At 41.2% G+C, this 22,230-nt stretch overlaps 1 protein-coding gene across 4 annotated transcripts in view; it reads right to left on the reverse strand.

The window, feature by feature from the left end:
- Positions 1 to 22,230, reverse strand: part of WIPF1 (WAS/WASL interacting protein family member 1) — a 121,886-nt gene that overhangs the window by 57,343 nt on the left and 42,313 nt on the right. The window contains exon 1 of one of the 4 annotated variants that reach the window (XM_017538257.2): positions 21,426 to 21,542. The exons of 2 other annotated variants lie outside the window; for them this stretch is intronic. The gene's annotated coding sequence lies outside the window, so the exon portion shown is untranslated. Of the gene's footprint in view, positions 1 to 21,425; positions 21,543 to 22,230 lie in introns of those variants that run through there. One more of the 4 variants, XM_017538255.2, reaches the window with a different exon arrangement.

A 22,230-nucleotide genomic window follows, 5' to 3' on the forward strand; every position in this document is an offset into this window, starting at 1 on the left:
AAGCACAGGGATTTAGTCTTTTCCTTATTTCCTCCTTTTTGCACCTAAAGATTACCTAAAAGCTCCATGATTTTTCATAAACAAAATAAAATATTCTAACCATTCTTAGACTGACTGGGTGGAGAGCAGTGACCATTTCTGTGTGTTTATAAAACAAATATTCATTAACCAAGGACTGCCTTTATTATCTGCGGCTAATTTTGTGCAGCCTATGAGAATTTCCACCACTCTAAGAAATGTTTCCATCCCATGTTCGGAGGAGATTGTAGGACCTCTAGGCACATCTCATCATAGCTCTTCCTGCCTCAAAGGTGAAAGCAGGAATGCCTTGGTTTATGTTACGCACATGCAGACATGTGAACTTCTAAAGTCTAAGGTACAGAAAACAGCAGTTGTGACTCTGCCTTATTTTAGTGTTCACAAGACCAAAGTTCTCAGAAACCAAGGAGTAATTTGGACTGACCTAATGGATACTTCTCTCATCTTTATCATCCTCATTAGCCATTATGCAAATATTTTGGAGAAGATAAAATCTAGTTTAGAATTTTTTTATGATTGCTAACTTGCTGATAAAAATCTCTTTTAAGCACAAGTCATTCAAAGCAACTCTAGCGATCTACTTGATGGCCTGGAATTTCCAGTTGCCCTGGGCTAGAAGGACAACTGATCTCATTTCCACCTGGCTCTTCCCAGGTAAAGACCTGTGACAGGATCTTCGTTGCTTTGCAAAGTTCTTCATCCTGCACTTAGGAGATATTTGGTACTTCTAAATTAGACAGGCAGATGCTTTGAGGTGAAATGCTTGGTACATACTAAACACTCAACAACATTAGCTATTATTATTAAGTGAGCAGAACTTCTCCCCAGTTAGTGCTACTTGGTAAAAGAGGTAACAAGGGTAGGTTGGGAAGGGAGGGCAAGGTTGACAGGTAAGAAGGCAAACGTGGTAACACAGCTGGTAAAGTGGCTCCTTTTTTTTTTTTAGAGGGATAATTCAATGCAATGTAAGAATGAAGACTTTTATAATGCTGAGTTATAAGTTATTTTGTAAAATTTATATTAAAAAAGAATAAAGAATTTATTTGATATTTGACAAAACGTAGGTGCTAATCATTTGGAGTCTCCATTTATGTCATTTACCTAAAACTCATTTTCATATATACTTAGCCCTATTTCAAAAAGCTGGCATTGATCATTCAGTTTGTGCTGGCCATTCTCATTCACTAATGCCTTTGTATTTCTGTATAATTCCAAATATCACTAAACTCAATGAGCACAAATTCAGACCAAAAAATGTCCTACAAATTTCCTAAAAATATAGTTGCTCCTAAAAGTTAAGAAACAGGGATTAATAAGTTGGTTTTAAGTTCATTGACTTGTTTTCATTTCACTTGGAGAGAGCCACTGCTAATTAGTAGGTAAGTTAAAGTTCCAAGAGCAGAATGTAGAGCCACTTGTCCCCAAATCCTCCACTGCAGAGAACAGGACTCCTCTTCATTTCACTAAGAAAATGTACAAAGGCTTTTCAGATAATCTCACCCAATTAGGGAATGGAAGATTGCTTATTTTTAAGGCTGCTTTATTCTAGTAGTTGAGACGTAAATAAAGAGAACAGTAAAGGTCTGGGAATGTTTTCAGAGGTGACACATAACAAACAGGGAGAAAACAGGCCTTGAGGCAAAATCTGATTTAGCTGCGCAAGTGAGAAAAAAAAAACACATACCACAATTCGTATCATTACTCCCAAGTTCTGCCACCACAAGCTGATGGCACTCTGACGTGAAAGGTGCTAGTGCCAAGAGTCAAATAAAGCTTTGGCAAAATTGAACACCACACAAAAAAACAGAGTATCCAACTTTCACTGGCAGGGCATTCATGGGAAACAAATGTGACGATCAATGTGAAATCTTATTTTCCAAAGTACAAAGGCTTCTATATACACAACTTCCTACTCATCCAAGCTATACTCCAACCTGCTGCAAAATGCCTTGTGGAGGCACCTCTTACTCTCCACTAGCACTGTTTACTGCAACACTTTTCAATCTCTGTTTGCACCAATGCTGAGATCGAGTTTTCTACTATTGCTTTTTGCCCCAATATCTTGAGAATACAGATGAGAGTTTCTCAGAAATGCTGAGATGTACACAAAGATGACAGTATTTCAAAAATATTTACAACATAAGTAACACAGAGAAGTTCAAGCAATGGAGAATAGCAACATATATTCATTTTACTCTAGATTCTGTGACATGTATAAAATCAGTCTTAAAAGTACAGCTTTTAAAAAGTTTTAAAGTGATAACTTTATTCTAAAATGCCCCCAAACCATATTAAAGACAGTACACAATATATTACTTAGGGAAGAAACTGATACCTGTTATGGCTTTGCTAGGCTTAAAAAAAAATAAGTTGATAAAAACGATTGGGTCAATTCAGTGATGATTTGCCTTAAGGGAAACTCCTCCCACTTCCTACACAAAATAAGCAATTACATTGAAAAATACATAGAGTCAGAACTTTATGGAATCACATCAGTTTTTAATGCATGAATCAGAGAACATAATACTATAAATGTAGTGTGGTTATGTATTTTAAATCTCTAGTTCTATTTTCCTTAGCGTAGGCATAAAAGTTCTTAAAGTTTTGGAATTTACTCTTAAAATACTATAAAATATTACTATTTTCATGACAAAAACAATCTATGAATTTATGGGAAAGGGGCTAATATTTATAAAATATGTTAGTAAAAGCACTGTTTATGTTTGTATTGCAACATTTAAAAGTATTCAAAGGTCATTCATTGCTAAAAATATTTAAAGCAAAATAAAAGGGAAGTTAAAAACGGCTTTACTCAAACTTGCAGTTTCTAAAATTTATCAGGACCCAAGACCCTGAAGTATCAAAGGTTAAGTGGAAATCCATATTCAAAAGAGTTCCGTGGAATTCTCATAAAGAGAGAGCAGGCAAAGGTCATCAGAGGACATTATTTTAGCTGAAACTCTGAGTATCCATCAAACAGGGAAGCCAATGCTTGCTATTAACAAAATGCTGTTTTCTACTGCTGAGCTCAGATGACAGCCCACCCCCTATTTGCCAAAATTAGTGGATGAGAAATCATTTCATGAACGCATCCAAAAACATGAAATACACTACTAAAGCTTACTGCTATCCTTCAGTCATCACTTTGCTTGGCTAGGCTGGTGGCCAGCAGGAATATCTCTGCAAAACTGTTTCAAAGTAATGACTTGGAGGAAGTGGTGTGCTGATACCATGAAAAAAAAAATCCCTCAAACACAAAGATAGTTCAAAAAGCGTCTGTATATGGCTCAGAGGAAACAAACAGCTCAGCTCATTTCAACTCAAAAGAAACCCAAGAGACCAGTTTACCTTGGCCATGGTTACACACATGCAGGAAAACTGAAGCCTGGTATTTATCCAGGGATTTTGATCTGTGCCAAAAGGGATGATAAGTTATCTATCCTGAGGTCAAGATGGAATAAAGAACATACACTAAAGAGAATGATGTGTCTATAAAAGGATTTCACACCTTCCTCTTCATGAGACGGGGGGCCTCAACCCCTGCTGAAATGGCAAGTCTGATGTCCCTTCCTGAAGCCAGTCCTAGAGCAGAAGCTCACTCTGAGCCTCCAACACATGGTCTCTCCCTTGCTGAGGCCTTTCCACAATCTTCCTTCTCCACAGTGCTGTCCTTAAGGAGATAAGGAGGGAAGAGGATACCTAAAGCACTTGTTTGTCAAGCTTGGGCTGAAACATCTAGAATCTTTAAGATGATCAATATTGAATTTTCCAATTTTGAGCATTTAAAAATATTCTTCAAATTATGGGAATACATAAGCAATAAAGACCATATTTTATTGGGTTTTGAAAATCATTTAGAATTTTCTGTAAAAGCAGTTACTTTTCTCAGAGAACAGGTGGCAACTGCTACCAACATTTCAAAAAGATCCTCATTTTTATTTTCAAGTGATTTTTATTTGAGAAGAACTTTGTCAGCAAAGGTCTTTAAATTCTTTTCAATCCTGGCTTTATATTGCTATTTTGACGTGTTAAGGAAGCCCAAAGAGCCCTTTGGTTTTGGTCATTGAGGAAATTCATCTCACAACTGATGATCTACTTATTTGACTTTCTTTTCATTTTTTTAAAAATAGGAAGACAGGAAAGAGCAATAAACCTTTAACATTTGAAACTCGTGTCATTGACCTTCAACTGGATAGTGAGGTTTTCAGTTCAAAACATTTAGGGCCCATATCACATGTGGGGATAATTAAAATGTTTTAAATGATGTTTTCTGTTCTTCAAGTGATGGCCATAATATTCAAGAAGCAGAGATTTTTGTCTCAGCTCAGTCCGAGCGCTGCAGTTTTTGCTGTTTGTCTTTCTAGGTGGCACACCAGTCAGTAATCCTCTGCAGCTTATGAAACCCACCATAACCTTTTGGGCTGCTCTGGAAAAAACACATTGAGCAATAAGTATTAGAATACTTTGTGTTCAATGTTTCCAGTGCTACTCTCTGGCCAGGAGAAGTACCAAATCACAGGCATCTGGAAAAGAGAGACTGCCCAGAAAGAATGATGATGTTACAAAGCCTGCAAGCACAGACCCCTAGTACACATTCATCTATCTTCTGTCTGCTTAATACTGAGCTACAGGCATCGGAGCAAATGGTAATTTCTATCAGTTAAGACTCAAGAGCCAGTGTGGTCTTCAAGTAGCAATGGGTTGACTTCCAAGGGAGTGAGATGTTATTGTTCTGATCACCTTGTGGATACAGGGAGTGGTGAAAAATTGAGTCCACGGCAGCATCAAAGAAAGAAGGAAGTGTGGTCCGTGGAAACATGCACCATGTGGTGGTGATAGTCCCCACTAGAGTTTCCCAAAGGTCTCACCCAGACACAGGAAATTAGAAGGCGCTCAGCACCTCTCTGTGTAGTTTAAATATCATGTTGTATTTTCTTGGCCAGTCCATGCATGGAAAGAAGTGAATCAAGATGTCAGAAAGTAGACAAACTGCAACGTGACCTGATGCAGAGGTGGAAAGGGCATGGCCTGGGAAGGCAGAGGTTCAATAAAGGCTTTTGAGGTTTCCTTTCATTTCCACAGTTCTTAGTCACACAATTTCCTTTGTGGATTTTAACGGTAACTAATAAGCCTTTGAAAGGGAATCAAATTGGTATGCTAGGTGGGAAATGCCAAAGGTCATCTTGCCATTTCAGCAGGGTTACTTATTTTAACCTTTCTTTTACACTCTTCAAGTCCTCTTTCCAGAATAATTTGAAATCCCATAATTACAAGAGCTTCCTTTGTGCCCATATTGCCCTTCTGAGATCAACTAGAACTGGGCTCACCCCAACCGTGGTCAACTGGAAAAGAGGCCAGCCAGGCTACGGGCTGGAAAGCACGCTGTGAGCTGGTCTGTCCTGAAAAGCTTGGCACAGACAAGGAAAAGGTAATGCACAAGGCAACTCAGGTCCCTCCTTGACTAAGAAGTATGAACTGGATCAAGGAGGGGTAGGCAGTTAGCACCAGGGAAACAAGAGCAGGCAAAAATGGACAGCTGAGCCAGTCAATCAGTGGACTTAAGGGACGAGGGGGGCAGATTTGCCGACTCCTGGGACTGAGGGTGCACGGTGGCTTTTCCAGTACCTGAGCCACATCCTAGTCCCAATAATTCTAATAATATTAACACTAACATAATAATAACAACAGTAAAAATGAACATTTATTGAGCTCTTTTTAGGTGTTAAGGAGCGTTCTAGGTGCTTTTGTAAGTATTATCAACTCATTAAATTCTCACAGCCCTGTAAGATGAATCTGATGCTGCTGATGCTGACAGGCAAATTAAGTTACTTGACCGAGGCCACAGAGCTTCTAAGTGGCAGAGACATAATCTGAGCTCAAGCGGTCTGGTTTCATGCTTCTACTCAGTCTGTGTGCCTCCCTGTGGGGCTAATCCTGAGTTTCCTGCCTCCTTTATTGTCCATCTTACAAATAAAGCCCCTCTTATTAAGCCCTTACAGAAGGTGTTTTACTGTCCTATTGTCTCACAATTAGCATTTTCCTTGGTGCCACTCATTATGAATCTTATTAACTCACACACACACAGACACACACACACACAGTTTTTGAGAAAGGGTCTCACTGTGACACACAGGCTCAGGTGCAATGGCGCAATCACTGCAACCTCAACCTCCTGGACTCAAGTGATCCTCCTACCTCAGCCTCCTGAGTAGCTGGGACCACAGACGCGTGTCACTGTACCTAGCTGTTTCTTTTCTTTAGATATGGGGTCACACTATGTTGCCCAGGCTGGTCTCAAACTCCTGAGCTCAAGCAATTCTTCCACCTCAGCCTCCAAAGCATGAATGTAGTTTCGAATTCAGCTTTTGTTATCCTTTCATGCCACTAAATATTCTTTGAAAGCATGACTTTTAACGACTGCATTATGTTCATTTCTGTATTTAACACTTACTTAATGTTTTCCTATTGTCAGTCATCTAGCTATCTCTTACTTTGCTTTTATAACTGTGCTAATGTCAATATCCTTATGTACAAATCCTTGTGCTCAGGTAGAATTATGTTATAGAACAAATGATAGAAACACAAGTTTTGGATCAAAGAGTTTGAACAATTTAAGTTCACTTGATACACAGTGCAAATGGCCTTCAGGGAAGGCCCAGACTCCCTCTGGCTACATAAAAGCACAAGGGTCTGGGCATGGTGGCTTACACCTATAATCCCAGCATTTTGGGAGAAGGTGGGAGGATCACTTGAGCTCAGGAGTTTGAGACCAGCCTGGGCAATACAGTAAGACCCTGTCTCTACAAAAAATTTAAAAATTAGCCAGGTGTGGTGGTGTGTGCCTGTAGCCCCAATTACTTGGGAAGCTGAGGCAGGAGGACCACTTGAGCCCAAGAGGTCGAGGTTGCAGGGAGCCATGACTGTGCCACTGTACTCCAGCCTGGGCCACAGAGCAAGATTCTGTCTCAAGAAAAAAAAAAAAAAGAAAGAAAGCAAGCTCCATTCACTATACCCTTGACAACACTGAATGCTGCAGTTTTAGAAAATCTTTATCTTAATTTGGTTTCTTGAATGTGTCAGAATAATGCATACATTTGAACTGTATGCTCCTAAGTAAAATTTCAAAGGGCCATGTACATATTTATTAAGAGCAAAACAAGCCTATGACCTACAGTCTCCAACACTGAGACCACTGAAGCCTTAAAATGCTTTAGAATTTCAGGAATGGAAATTGGAGATCACTGAGTAAACAGCTCCAGTGAAAGTATCAGGTAACCAAAGCTCAGAGAAGTTAAGTGACCTGGGTAATATATTTGACTTGCAACTATAACCTAGGTGTCTTGCCCTGTGATTCATTTCTTTAGAACAAATTCCTCCATTAACCTAATGGAAGCAACAAGCCATTGTTACCAGAGTGAAAGTATAAGGAAAAAAACCCCACAAGAATATCTTTGAAAAAAGAAACTATAGTTGTTCTAAACTCTATTTTACCTTCATGGTACCAAGTTAGAAAAAGTTATTTTACAGGAAAAAGTAAAAATTCACACCTAGTTACTACTTCATTCTCAAGATTCTTGCTAGAATCTACAAATAATTTTTTTCCTGGGACAATTAAGATATTCAGCATGTACCCGTTATCCTCTCATCCAGCCGACATTTACTAGGTTTATACTATGCCAGACCCTGTGCTAGGTGCTGGAGTAAAAGGAGGAGGAGTACCAAGGTAAGAAACAAGGAATTCATTTGGGGGACATGTGAGCAAATCATTACAGTGAGTGTGACTGCGCAGTAACAAGGCTGCACACCATGCCGTGGGAGTGGCAGAGCAATGAACACGGAAGGCTTCACAGAGGAGGGGGCATGTGAGCTGTGCCTGTGCTTGAAAGCAGCCTCTGGCCAGGGGAAGAAGAGCAGCCCCGCAGTGGAGGGGCAGGACCCAACTGGGGAAGGCTGCTGTCACACGTGGCTGAACACCGCAGCCTGGGAAAATAAGCACTGGTGGAAGATGAGGCTGGAAAGGTGGTCTGGGGTCAGGCAGTGTTCAGGTGTTTGGACTTTGCCTGAAGGTGTTAGACCCATGTAAGCTGCTTAAGCAGCAATGCCATGATCAAAGTGGTGCATTATCAAGCTCATTCTAATGGCAGTACGGGGAAGGACTGGAGACTCTGAAGACAGGAGCTTTATCTGTGCTGGTCCAGATAACAAGGTTGCAGGCTTCAATTAGGGAGAAGTGGAAGAAATATGAAAGAGAAGATGAGTTTGAGTAATATATATTAGAAAGAAATAATAAGACATAGAGATGAATTAGATGTGTGGGTGCCATTAATGAGAGAGGCAAGGAAGGAGGAAGACCAGGTTTTAGATGAAAAGGGTTTGTATACATGGAGCTTGAGATCCAGTGAGGTATCAGAAAGTGAATGAAATATCCAGAGAGTGAATAAAAATATAAAGCTGGAGATCAGGGGAGGTATAAACAGAGTCACAGATCCGAATAATCAGTATACAGCTACAACTCTCCTACCAACCTGCCCTGCCCCACCACCCACACACGCTTTGTACTTCCTCTTGTCTATGTGTAGGTAGAGTGGCACCGTCCACTAAAAACACAACGCAAGCCCATGCATATTTTGCAATTTTCTGATGGCCACATTAAAAAAGTGATGTGGAAACAGGTGACATTAATTTTCAGAATATATTTTATTTAACCTAATGTATTTAAAATATCATTTCAACATTAACATAAAAATTACTAATGAGATATTTATGTTGTGTTTTCGTGTAAGTCTTAAAATTCAATGTGAATTTTCCACTCATGATCCAAGTCATCTCAATTTGGACTAGCCACGTTTCAAACGGCCCCTGCTTTGTACTATGCAGGACTAGACAGTGGCCTAACAGGGTGATTCGGCACCAACATGAACTGTTTTAGCCCTTGAAATTTGTGGAATTAAATTAAATGGAATTTAATTTTACTGATGAGAGAACAATGAGGAACCCTGCTGGGCCCTTCAAATCACTGCCCACCCCAACCTCCCTTCTCGTGCTCTGGGAAGGAGTGCAAAGCGGGCAGTGTTACATGCTGTTGGAAGTTTGGGAGATATGAAGCACAGAAAATCATTTCCTTTAAATGCTGCCTTTTAGGTTATTAAATACTCTGACAGCAACCTGACTGAACTTGGAGCCATTAATTGGTTATCTCTTAATGTGGATATGTATCTGGTCTCCTGATAAATTTCCTAAGGCAGTGGTTCCTGAGCTTCAACTATTTGCAAACTAATTTCATATTTTGTAATGCCTGCATACCACCAAAACTATATGACTTGTTTAATATTTTTATTTAACTCAACTAACCTAAAAAATCTAAATGCATATTTCGTGTCATCCTAAGTAACTATATGCATTAAATCATAAATTTTGTATGTTGTACATTTTTTCCAGTACACATTTAAACAAATAAATATTTAAATAAAGAACGTTTATCCACGTCTCCTAAAATCACCTCACAAACCACCTGTGGTATGAAAATCAAACTTTGAAAACACTGTCCTTGGGGAAGGGAAAGTAACACTACAGGATCCCCTCTCTATGCTGCCAGTGCTCAGTGGGGTGCGGGTATCTTAACTCACTGACTCCCCACTCTCCGATGAGCAGACTGATGGTCACTGCTATCCACTGGTTGTCTTTCAGCCTTGGATTTATTCTGGCTAACTAGCATTTGTGTCTGCCTGCAGTCAGACATTTTATATGGCAATATGTATTAACTATAAGAAAATTCTTAACAATTTTTATTTTTGTTTTTAATTTTTGTGGGTACATAGAAATTATTATCTTTGTTATAATTTTCCAGAGGTCATGGAGCTGACAAGTCTGGGATTTGAGCTTTTAACTACAAACATCACAAGACAGAGACAACTACAAAACCTATCATAATGCCATCCAAGAGGTGTTCTATTTCTTGTTGTTAGCAGAATGATTTTCAATTATGAATTAAAGGCCAGAGACTTTAAGAAATAAGAATTGGTAAATTTCAGTAATGGAGATGTGTAATACCAAAATGGTTTAAAATAAATGTGTTATAAATTAACATAAGTGCTTCTTAGTGTATTAAATAACAAGATCTAGTGGCTAGTATAATAATCACTGTAATTTCAAATGGTAATACATATAAACAACATTTAAAGATACAAATTACCCCAGAACTAAGTAGCTAAAACCAACAAACAATTACTGTATCACAGTTACTGTGGGTCAGAGGTTTGGGCACAGCTTAGCTGGTCCCTCCAGCTCAAGGTCTATCACAAGACTGCACTCGAGGTGTCAGCTGGGGCTGTGTTCCCATCTGAAAGTTTGGGGGAGAACCTGCTTCCAAGTTCACTCACATGCTGTTGGCAGGATTCTTTTCCTCATTGGCTGTTGGTTAAAGGTCTCCCTCAGTTCTCTGCATGTGGGTCTCTCTATAAGGTGGCTCTTAACTTGGTAGTTGGCTTCCCTGAGAGTGAGCAAGAGAGAGAAAGTTCCCAAGAAAAAAGCCACTGTCTTTTTATAACCAAATCTCAGAAGTGACATCCCATCTTCTCTGCCACATTTCATCCACCAAAAGTGAATTATTAAATTCAGTACATATTCAGGAGGAGGGATTTATGCCAAGGCATGAATTTCAGGAGGTGGGGATCATTGGGGCCCATGTTATAAGCTACCTGCCACAAAATGAAATAAAGTATCTATGAGCTCTATTGATGATGGTGTCACAGTGCTGTTAATGTGACTGCAGTTCGTTGGCAACATTCATAAACAAAGAAATGCAAAATTTCAACTAGAGGTTAGTGAACATAAAGAGGTACTATTTTTCCCATCAAGTTCATAGGCTTCAGGTGTTAGAGGATGCAGTGTATCTTGCACCATCTAAAAATCAGTCTGGTGCTCTGTGGATGGGCACAGGGCTTCCTCACATACCCCTGGAATGCACCATCTGTGGGCATTTACTGTGTTTGTGAAAGATTCTTGAAAAAAAAAACAACCATGTGGCACTGCTAGTGCAGCTCAGAAATAAATCAGCTTTGAAAACTTCCCTCACAGCTGCAAAAGGCAAGTGTTTGGCACTAATAAATCAGGATTAGTGGAGCTCGACTAATAATGAACCTTTCACCTCCTCTGGGCAGGTGGGCACCAACTGAACTATGTGAGCAAACAAGCCATGGTTAGAGATAATAACCACATTTCTAATGACAGGTAGGACTAGCACAGAAAGTGAGTGGAGAAGTCTTCCTGCAAAATTCATATCTTCTTAAACTTGGGACCCTCAGAAAACATTAATCCAAACTGTGTTTCCAGGGGCTGGGCTGACCTCTGCTTATTACCTTTCCAGTCATAACCCACTGCAGGTATTTTTCTTCTCACTAATGAGAAACACCTTGGGATGCTATTGACAGGCCCCTATCAGAGAACCAGTGAACTAGGGACATAATTATAGGTTTCAATTTTGCTGTCCTGGACCCCAATTCAAATTTGTCATCACCTGTTCACAGAAATGCCTCCCGTGTTTCAACTTACTGGTGTGGAATTAGGGTGTTATTCAAAATATTTAACAACCAGTGAGGCACAAGCACTAACTGATTAGGACAACATAAGATGATGGAGCAGGGCCCTGCTCAACCTGAGCTGTGCTGGCATTCTTGCTTTAGTTGTTGAATTATGGGAGAAGTCTTACGGGTTCTGGGGGTGTACTCAGGGTGCTGAGAGTGATGACAATTCACCAACTGGTTTTTAGGCATCTCATTATTTTAATAATCAGGATGTCTGCACCAGTGCACACGAGATTGAATATTAACTGTGGAAGGGGGTTGGGGCTGCTTCTCCCAGGGGCCCCCAAGTAAGGCTACTGGTATGGAAGCTGACCCCACTGCCCTACAGCATTCTGAAAACTGGCACTATGGGGACAGAGCCCTGCCCATTTTTCTGAGCCCTGAGCTCAGGCCCCTTAAGGTCCTGAACCACTTCCAAGGCTTGCAGAACCCCTCACTTAGGTCTCCTCAGGGCGGCTGGCTGGCACTCTTCCAGTTACCAGGCACCTTCTGGGAGCAGCCAGGGACAGCTGCTGCTGGCTGGCACCAATGGGCTTCTGTGCAAGTGAGAGTTGAGTGTTTGAGTTCCCTTGTGGGTTTGATGGAGGCATGTTCTCAGTCCACGGTGTCACACCACCCAAGTAGCCTCACCACTGTACAGGATACAGGCCTAAGAAAAGACTTGGTTCATGAATCCTCCCACTTCAAGGATTGGTTTAGCAACTTCCTGAGCTTTCTGAATGAGGCCTCAGGTTTTAGGCTTATCCCAAAGGAGATCATTCTGCATGACCTCTTGGTCTGCATTATTTCACTGAAAGGCTCAGGTTTGTTTCACTTTACTCCATGCTTCTGGGAAGTAGGCTGGGCGGACCTGGGTCTGAATTCCAGCTCTGTGGAATGCATCATCACTTCACCTCTCTGAGGCAATTTTCATCTCTGTCAATGGGGCTCATGGGAGTACCTGCTTCATAGGCTGGTGGAGGGTCTAATGAGATAGTTTAAAGAAATATTTGATAACTGTTTTCTTGTAAGTTTGACAGAAAGATTGAGAATTCAAAACTTTTAGCCTCAGTTTGGGCTAGGGAATGCCAGTGTTATTCCAGTGTCCTAAAAAAGGTATTTTAAAAATAGATGCTTTTTGCTTTCACAAGTTAACTAAAAAGTAAGATAAAAAAGTGACTTCAGAAGTCAAATGTAACTCAATAGTCTTGCCTACTTAGATCCAACCCACAAGAACAAAGGGTTCTCCCTCCTGAATGAAGATAATATAAATTTGCATATTTTCATCCACAGTTGGCTGAACCCACAGATGCACAGCTGTGAATATGGGGGGGGGGCCAGTGGTATGTCCTTTTCCACAGGAAGACAGCACAGATTAATTCATTAAAATTTGTATAAGTATATAATGTCTGTTATATACTTTCGTCACAAAAAGCAATTTCAATTGTATTTAAGATGACATTTATATAAACATAAAAATTATAACCATCTCACAATACTTTCAACTACTTAGACACAAAAGCAGAGGAAAGCTTGGTTTGTTCAGGTATTGCTTTTGCCCATTTTGTTTAAAAAAGGTTTTTTTCTTAAAATAAGAATTATGGAATCACTAGGGTTTAAGCAGTGAAAAACAAAGTTTGAAATGAGAGTCCTAATTTTTCCACTTCTGTTTACCCAAAAGAACATTCTCTGATTTCAGTGCCAGAAATCAACCACTGAACATATCACTATGCGGAGTCACATTCCATGTCTTTAATGGAAGTTTTAGAAGCTACAGATGAATTCAGGAATGATATTAAGCCAAAACCATTAAGAAAGATGACTTTTTTCTAGGATTCTAACTCCTATATCCAGACATGTATATCCAACTGCTCACTTGACATCTCTACGTGGCTGTCTCACAGATATTTCAAACTCACTATATCCCAAACAAAATCCTAATATCTCCCCTCCACCCCAAATTGCTGTACTCACAGCCCTCCCCATCTCAGTCTGATGACATTTCCATTCTTCCTGCACTTAGGCCAAAAACCTTGTAATCTTCCTTAACTCCTCTCTTTTGCTTATTATTGTTCAATTGCCAATCTTGTTGGTTCTGCCTTCAAAGTAATCAGACTCTAATTATTCCTCACCACCTCTACTGCTAACCCTTGTCCATGGCACTGGCATGTCTCACTGGGGTACTGCAAAAGCCTCCTAACTGGTCACTCTCTTCCACTCTCATGCTCCTACAGTCTATTCTCAATGCAGTGGGCAGAGGGAGCTGCTAAATTTAAAGTCAGATCATCATCTCTTTTTGGATCAAAGTCCTCCCCTCACTCCCACACTCTGGGGGAAAGCCAGAGTCCTACCATGGCCAACATGGCCCTCCAGGATCTTACCTCCAACTTACTGGCACCTTGTTACTCCTTGAACACGTCAGGCATGTTCCATTTCTGCATCCTCAGGCTTTCCCCATGTGTCTGCATGGTGAATTCTCTCACCATTTTCTCCATGACAGCAGCCCTCACCAGCCCACCTATACCCATCCTCCACCACTGTGCTCTGCTCCTTCTTACTCGGCTGGACTTCTTTCTCACAGCAGGTATCCCTTCTAAATTCCTAATATACATCATCTAATATTTTTTAGGCTTATTGTTTTTTGTCCATGTCCCCTAACTAAAATAAAAGATCCACATGGAAGGTGCTTAATAAACAAATCAGAATTAAGGACAATAAGAAAAACAGAGAGAAAAAACCTCTGAAAACATCCAGTGTCCAAAAAAGGTCTTATTATTTTTTTCTCTTTCTCTCTCTTTCTTTCTTTCCTTTCCTTTTCTTTCTCTCTCTATCCCTCCCTCCTTCCTTCCCTCCCTCTTTCCCTCCCTCCCTCCCTTTCCTTCCCCTTCCCCTTCCTTCCTTCCTTCCTGTGTCCAAAAAAGACCTTATGATTTGTTTCCTTCCCTCCCTGCCTCCCTTCCTTTTTTTTTTTTTTTGGAAAAAAAAAAAAAAAAAGAAGGGTCTTATTCTGTTGCCCAGGCTGGAGTGCAGTGGTGTGATCATGGCTTATTGCAGCCTTGACCTTGACCTCCTCGGCTCAAATAATCCCCTTGTCTCAGCCTTCCAAGTAGCTATGACCACAAGTGAGTGCCACCAAGCATGGCTAATTTTTTTATTTTTTGTAGAGATGGGGTCTTGCTATGTTGCCTAGGCTGGTTTTGAACTCTTGGCTCAAGCAATCCTCAAGGCCATCTTGGCCTCCTAGAGTCCTGGGATTACATGCATGAGCCATCACAGCTGGCTGGGCCTTGTGATTTCTTATAGCAGGACCCATGTATTATATCTCATTTTCTTCTTTTAATAATGTCTGTGGCATTTTGAAGAGGAGTAACAATGAGGTATGCCTGACACTGAGAAGGGGCCACTGTTTACCCTGAAAAGACTCTTAAGAGTGGCATTCTTCGGGAGGGGTAGAACACTACATCAAGCACAGAGCATCATTATAGAGGTCCCCAAATCTCCGTTATCTGGGAGCCAGAGGGATCAGACTCAGAATGGTTGAGTAAAAATTCACAAGAGGCTACAAATAACACCACTTCTTTCTGGTGGCCATGTCCATTGTCCAGAATATACCTTTCTGAGATAATGGTACCCAGGAAGTTGACTTAGCATTCAGAAGGTGTTGGAATCAGTGTCAAGGATGGCTAACCCTTCCAAGGACTGCTTAATCCATGCCACAATGAGCCCTGATAATGCATCACAACAGATACTTCACGACAGAGCTTCATCCATACTTCTCAATCCACATTCATGTCCACAAGATTCCGGAACTCTTTTCCTGGCCAATCCTGGGCAACCACTGGAAATTTTTCCTCTCTGCTCCCTGAGGACCAGTTCATTGCTCACAACCTTTCTCCAGGTAGGTTGGATTAGCTTTCTACCCACAAAATTCCAACCATATGGCTGTGTTATGTTCTAGGAATTACGCAGAGATCACTTTGCTGGAGTTTTGGAAGTTCCTCAAATCCTCAATCTGTTACTCTACTCCCATTAGGCACGGGTCTGGCCTCTATAGATCTCAGAGGGGCACCTACATTCAGATTCCAAAGTCCTTGGGCCCCTCCAACATTTCCCCCTTGTGTCACCAGTATGTAGCCGGGGGCCTTGTTCCACACCCACTACCATCATAAATGAGCTACTTTGATCACAGACAAATCACCTGACTTCTCTGGGCCTTAGTTTCCAAATCTAAAAATAAAAGGACACAACTCTCTAAGGTCCCTTCTAGTTCTAAAAAATCCAAGATTATTTTTGACCTACCTCTTTAAGTTTTAAATGATGACAACAGCATCTTTCCCAAACCTTTCCTGAAGCCAGATGTTCCTGGCACCGAAGTAGAGGAAAAAAATAGTTTCTGAATAACCTAACATTTTTGTCTTTTAGAGAAAATTATCCTCTGGCCTTTTCAGTTCCCCTTCCCTTATGGCTACCTCCTTATGGATCTTTAAAAGAAGTCTTTAAAACATAGAGAGGCTGAGGCAGGAGAATCGCTTGAGTCCAGGGGTTTGAGACTGTAGTGTGCCATGATTATACCTGTGACTAGCAACTGCACTCCAACTGGAGTTGAGCAACATAGTAAGTCTCTTTCTCTCTCTCTCAAAAAAAGTAAACTATTCATCCTTCCTGATTCATCACGATCTATCTTATAAAAAACATTGTTTTTTTTCCAAATTATTTTTCTTACATAAAACCTCTTAAACAGCTTTATTCTGATAACTATGCTCATCAGCCTTGACTTTCCTCTGTTTTGCAGGGAAGGTTATTAAATGCTCTGGGGAAGAGGAATAAAAAGCTTAGAGACAGGGCCAGGGAAGGAAGCAGTCTGTCCATGTAGGTAAGTTCTGACCTGAGCTTTCAGAAGGTAATGAGCATGAAATGGCAGAGGGGAAAGTAGGGAGTAGAGAGAAGAGGAAAAGCAGAGGGAAGAGGAGAAAGACTGAAAGCATATATTTTTTGCTTAGAAAAAGGTTTTAGGAACTTCCTGGTGGCAGTTCAAGAATGTTCACTTAGTTAGATGACTTCTAAACTGGGACCTGCCTGAGAAGTCACACTGCATGAGAAGGTGGAGTTGGAACACCAGTTCTCCTCCTTTAGCAGCCCCTCCATCCAGCCTTCCGCATAGCAGGCTGGTGAGCTATTGGCCCCACACCCAGTTTTCAGGAGTTAAGTTCATTCTACAAGTCTCTAAAGCCTTTAAGGAAGACCAAATCTCTCCATTGCTGGCCTGGAAATCAAAGAAGATATTCCAAATCACCACCATTCAATAAAGCAATGACTTACGGAAATAATTACAGTTTACTAGCAAACCCTCCTCTCTGTATAACACATGTATAATCTCCTAGTCTGAAGATAGATAGCAGTACTCCAAATAATTGTAAGCTCCAAGATATCACTTCTAATTTAGGAAACATATGCCCTAGAGAATTCCTCCCATTATGCACACACACATACACACATATATATTTGTGTGTGCGAGCACATATCCTACTACAACAAATGACTCTTTTGTTTTTAAGCCACACTAGGTTACAAACCAATACAATGAGTTAACTTAAAATATGTCATATCTGGGCATGGACACAACTAGAAAGGAAGCCTAATTCATACCAGAAAATATCAAAACAAAGTCTGGTAAGTGTCTAGCTGGTGAGACAGTCTCAAAGCAGTAGCTTCTCATTAGCATTGAGAAATAATCCGAGCGGCATGTGAATACCTACTGTGGAACTGGCATTGGATGTTGTACAAGCTGGAAACAGGTGTCTCTTAAATTCAGTTTGTTGCACTATGACAGGGTTCTACTTCAAGGACTCATCTTTTCCCAGTTCATTCTTTTCCGGGAAAAGCTTTCTATGTACTTTCATAAACAAATACAACTCTTCTTGTCATTTTCTGTTGCCTTTTTTGGGAGAAGAGGACAGTTAAAGCTTTTTTTTTTTTTTCTTTAAACAGAACCAACCTTCTGACTGATGAAGAAATAGAATTGAAATGGCAGAGTGAAAAATCAACCAGGCATATAGGCAATCCCTTCCCAGAGTATACATTAATATTAATGATATTTTAGTCAGGAGACAACATCTCCAGCAAAAGAATCACCACACAGCATGGTGTCAGGCTGTCTATCATATCTTTCCTACCATTTCCTTGCATAGAATCGTAGAATCTGTAATCTAACCACCTACCATGGCCAGCCCTCCAGAATAGCCACCTGGTCCTGCTACTTTTCCTGAGACACAGCCCAAGTCCCCTCTGCATCCTTACTGCTCAGAAGCAAGACATGAACATTTAGGCATTCTTGAAGAAAATTGATAATGATCTTGTAATATGAGGTATCTTCAAGTCTGTGTTTTGGGAGGGAGAGTGGTATAAAAAGACACAATTACTGGATAATTCTTAGAAGCCAAACATAGAATTACCATAGATCCAGGAATTTCAGTTCTGGAGACATACCAAAGGAACTGAATGCAGGATCTCAAAGAGATATGCGCAAACCCACGCTGACAACATTAGTCACAATGGTGAAAAAGCAGAAGCTGCCCAAATGTCCACTGATGAATGAAAGGATAAAGAAAACGTGATACATACATACAAATATGTTTGGCCTTAAAAAGGAAGGAATATTCGACACGTGCTAATGAACCTTAAGGACATTAGGCTAAGTAAAATAAAGCAGTCACAGAAAGACAAATACTGTATAATTCAACCTATACAAGGTACCTAGAGAAGTCAATTTCATAAAGACAGCAGGTAGAATGGTGGCTGCCAAGAGTTGGGAAAGAGGGAATGGGGAGTTGTTGTTTAATGGGTATAAGTTTCAGTTTTGCAAAATAAAGAGTTCTGGAGACTGGCTGCATAATGCAAATATACTTAACGCTACTGAACTGTATGCTTAATGGTTAACATGGTAAATTTTGTTATGTGTCTTTTATCAAAATTAACACCTCCCCACACACACAAAAACCCTATGGTTCTTAGTATTTCCCAATATGATGGTGATAACAGTAATACCTTACAAATGCCCAGGAACTTCCTCCTGAGAAATCCAGAGAGCTGGGCCTCCAGATTTGTTCATGCCAACTCAGAATGATACCAAGGATGAGTTCAGTTGTAAAAGTTGCACTTGCCAGAGTTTAACTTCCTTTTCCCCACTAGCATGAATGTTTGGTGTATATCACCATTTTATCCCTCTGAAACCAGAGTCACCCAGATATCTGTGGATGTCGACCCACAGCGCACTCTGGTATTATCTGGGATTCAGGGAGAAGAGGCCTGCCTATATTGGGTCTGAGGAAGAAGAGAGATTTGTGAAGTCAGCCTCATACCTCTTCTCTTTAGAGAGTTCAGGAATGTGCCCATACTGTTCCTCCCCACAAAATCCACCATGTTTTCTCCAGATTAAAGGTGACCATTTGTCTCTTTCCACTTTGACCTTTAAATTCAACTCAGTATTCAACTGGCAGTCATTCTTATCTAAAAATTACATGCAAGATTAACACTCCAGGTGCTACCACCCAACAGGATCTGTTACCTTCTGCCCTTCTGTGTTTCCACTCTTTTTTTCAGAACCTGGGTCAGAGGTGGTGTACAATGATGACACTTTATCAACCTTTTTTTGCATCTCAAACACAAAGAAACACAGTGTAGTGAAGTGGAAAGATGGGGAAGGGGCTGAGAAATAGGAGAGAATAAGGACCCCCAGAAGAAATACAAACAGCTTTTGGAAGGATGCATTTACAAAAATGACATCAGGAAGCTGGGTGCAGTGGATCACGCCTATAACCCCAGCACTTTGGGGGGCCGAGGAGGGTAGGTCACCTGAAGTCAGGAGTTTGAGACCAGCCTGACCAACATAGTGAAACCCCATCTCTACTAAAAATAAAAAATTAGCCATGCATGGTGACCCATGCCTGTAATCCCAGCTTCTTGGGAGGCTGAGACAGGAGAATCACTTGAACCCGGGAAGCGGGGGTTGCAGTGAGCCGATACAGTGCCATTGCACTCCAGTCTGGGTGACAAGAGCAAAACTCCATCTCAAAAAAAAAAAAGTGTTCCAACCACATAAAAAGTCCCTTTCCACTAAGAGCAGCAGATTTGCAGAATATAAAACTTCTGGAACAGGAAGGCTGTATAATCAACAAAGCGAAACAAAACTGAAAGGAGAGCTCCTTCGAGGGATGTCCAGCCACTGCTAAGTTGTAAGCCTCTTCCTGGTGCTCAAGGGCAGGTGCAAGAGGCCTTCCTACTGCAGCGTCCATGTGCATGTCTCCTACAGCATTTGTGCAAAGGGCTCCAGCCAGCGATTAATTCAGTCTTCCCTCCAACCCCCCACACCCAATGATGTGGGCTGACACTGTCAGAGCGTGTACAGGATTTCTGAAACCACTAGGGCTCACACGTCCAGCTTAGAATCTTCCCTTATTCTCTGTCAGCTTTCTCTCCATCTTCTTGTTCAACTTGGTAGTAAAATATTTTAAAAAAAAATGTGGCAATTGGAGGACAGAATCAACCATGATTTTTCTCTTTCACCACTGTTCTAGTTATTTGGCATTACTTGGATATAAACACGTGAGTCCACAAACAGCCCCTCACTCCTTCGTTGTTTTTCAGTACAGACATATTTTACAACACTTTGGGCTGGAATGAAGACATGAAACAGGAAGTTCCTGATCTTGATCTCCTGTCCTCATTATCCTCCCCCTCTCAGTTAACACATTAACACAGTCAAAGCAACCATCTAGAATGTTTTCCAAAAACACCCAGAAAAAGCTCAGCAGCCTCTCTGGCTAGCCTGTCCTGGAGCTGAAAGACAGTAATGTTCCCACAATGTAGGAACTTCCTTCTCTTAACTCAGATTTGAGACGTTTTCTTTCTCTACATTAGGTCTGAAAGCAGCAGGCCACTGTGTAATTGAACTGTCCCTCATTGGCCATAGGAGGAATAATCCTGGGCCTTTTATGTTTCTGGGTTCCTGCTTCCCACCCCTCTAGACGTCTTTCTGGCTCTTTTGCAGACTTCTCTAGGAAGCACAAGGCTGAAGACAGAAAGCTCTGGCAACTACCACACCTCATGGTTTCTTCAGGGCCTGCTCGGCTTTTGCTCCGGGCGTGCCTGCTTCTTAAACTCTGGTACTGGGCAAAGGATTTCCTCGTCTCATATTCAAGCTGTCCCTACTGCCGCTTCTCTACTCCCATTTTGTGTTAGTAAGAGAGGGGAGGGGGGGAAAAGGGGAAGGAGAAGAGTGAAAAAATAAAAAAGGAAACAAGGATTTACAATGACATGAGAAATTATTTTAACAAGAAATTCAAGCCAAAAGATGGGTTTTATGAGATAAAACCCCATAAAATAACAAACTTTTGCATATAACCTTACAAGCACATTTTTATGCATAATATTTCTATATTTTCAAACATCCTTTGAGTGCCCCACACGTCTGCAAACACAGGCTGATCTGTCCCGTTTCACATTTACATTAATAGGTAAAAATGACAAGAGGCCTAGCTGAATTCCACGAAATAAGTTATTTAAAGAATGTCTGAAGTTTCGTTCTTTCAGAGGCAGAGAAGTTCTAAACAGGGAAGCAAGAGATTCTGAGAATTTCATTTTCACCATAATGGCTCAATGTTTGTTCCTCTAACAACGTGCAGTTACTAGCTGTGTGCTGGCTCTTATATTCAAAGCCAAAAAGCAAGTTCTACACATTAGAGAAATTGTTAAAGACAGTTCAAGGAAAGAGAATTAGGTATTTTAGAGTGGCTATGAAAAGTTTTTCAGGTGGGGGAAAGCACTAACCTGTGTTGTTTTAATCCGCTGAAAACACCCAAGTTCTTGAGTTCCCCTGCTGTCTTCTAGCCAGTTTCCTGTAAATGTTGCATGTGACATTACACTTCCTCACTGCACCTTCTTGACTCGCCTCCCTAACCGGTCAGAGGCATGTGATAAGATCGATTTGCTGCTTGCTTCACATGGGGGTAACCCTGTGTCTGCAGAAATGATTGTCTCCTCCAGCTTGTTTTGGGTGTTCCCAGGACACAGGTAAAAGAGGACATAAGCCAGGGGTAGTCATGCCTAGATTCCAGGCACTCCTGACTAAAGAGGAAGGTGAAGGAGGAAGGGAGAGACAGTCTTCAGCCCCAGGGTCACCCATCTTGAGGCTGGAGTTCAGCAGCTGAGAAAGGGCCGAGAGCTCACAGAGGAGTCCTGGGCTTGGGTCTCTGCTGTCATCAGGACAGCCCCTGGTACTGCCACCCTCGAGGCTGCTGAGGAAGGGCCCTCGATGCTGCTGCACCCAGGATGTCCCCACACTCCTCTCTGGAGGGCACCACCATCAAAGGAGGACACTCAGGCTTTTGTTCATATTTTTGGATCCTGCAGCAACCACGGCTACACACCCCAAATTTCCTGGAACTGTCTCAAGTTCACATGTGGTCATGCTGTCAGATAGTGTGCCCCAACTGTCGGTTCGGAAAACAAAACCACTTGATTCTCAGCCTTCCAGGGCTAAATAACTGGGAGACATTTCCCTCCTGCTGAGCTCCAACATGTGCCAGACTTTTAATTTCCTTTGCAAGGGCTGGGCATCATCTTCCTCCGGGAC

Source organism: Cebus imitator, unplaced genomic scaffold (genome assembly GCF_001604975.1).
Source record: "Cebus imitator isolate Cc_AM_T3 unplaced genomic scaffold, Cebus_imitator-1.0 Scaffold110, whole genome shotgun sequence".
Classification (NCBI taxonomy): Eukaryota; Metazoa; Chordata; class Mammalia; order Primates; family Cebidae; genus Cebus; species Cebus imitator.